Source organism: Arachis duranensis, chromosome 10, assembly GCF_000817695.3.
Source record: "Arachis duranensis cultivar V14167 chromosome 10, aradu.V14167.gnm2.J7QH, whole genome shotgun sequence".
NCBI classification, from domain to species: Eukaryota; Viridiplantae; Streptophyta; class Magnoliopsida; order Fabales; family Fabaceae; genus Arachis; species Arachis duranensis.
In genome coordinates, this window is record NC_029781.3 from 83,835,670 (window position 1) to 83,836,847 (window position 1,178).

The window sequence follows — 1,178 nt, forward strand, 5'->3', positions numbered from 1 at the left end:
TGATTTGTCCCATTGTTCACAGGATTCCTTTTAGAAGTGTACATGAATTGGTTATTTACAACCATTTCAATGAGTTCTTGAGCTTCTGCAGGCGTCTTCTTCAGATGAAGAGAGCCTCCAGCAGAACTATCCAATGACATCTTGGACAGTTCAGACAGACCATCATAGAAGATACCTATGATGCTCCATTCGAAAAGCATGTCAGAAGGACACTTTCTGATCAATTGTTTGTATCTTTCCCAAGCTTCATAGAGGGATTCACCTTTCCTTTGTCTGAAGGTTTGGACTTCCACTCTAAGCTTACTCAATTTTTGAGGTGGAAAGAACTTTGCCAAGAAGGCATTGACTAGCTTTTCCCAAGAGTTCAGGCTTTCTTTAGGCTGTGATTCCAACCATATCCTAGCTTTGTCTCTTACAGCAAAAGGGAATAGCATAAGTCAGTAGACCTCAGGGTCAACCCCATTAGTCTTGACAGTGTCACAAATTTGCAAGAACTCAGCTAAAAACCGATGAGGATCTTCCAATGGAAGTCCATGGAACTTGCAATTCTGTTGCATCAGAGAAACTAATTGAGGCTTAAGCTCAAAGTTGTTTGCTCCTAATTGAGGCTTGAGCTCAAAGTTGTTTGCTCCAATGGCAGGGATAGAGATGCTTCTCCCATAAAAGTCGGGAGTAGGTGCAGTAAAGTCACCCAGCACCTTCCTTGCATTGTTAGCATTGTTGTTGTTTTTGGCTGCCATGTCTTCTTCTTTAAAGATTTCTGTTAGGTCCTCTACAGAGAGTTGTGCCTTAGCTTCTCTTAGCTTTCGCTTCAAGGTCCTTTCAGGTTCAGGGTCAGCCTCAACAAGAATGCTCTTGTCTTTGTTCCTGCTCATATGAAAGAGAAGAGAACAAGAAAATATGGAATCCTCTATGTCACAGTAAAGAGATTCCTTGATGTGTCAGAGGAAACGAAAAATAGAAGGAAGAGGTAGAAGAATTCGAACTTATCAAGAAAGATGGAGTTCGAATTGTGCATCAAGGAGGAGTGTTAGTCCATAAATAGAAGGATGTGAGAAGAGGGGGAGAAATTTTTGAAAAAAAAATTAAAAAGATTTTAAAAATATTTTGAAAAATACTAATTAATTTTCGAAAACAAAGAGTGGAAAAGAAATCAAGTGATTTTTGAAAAAGATTTT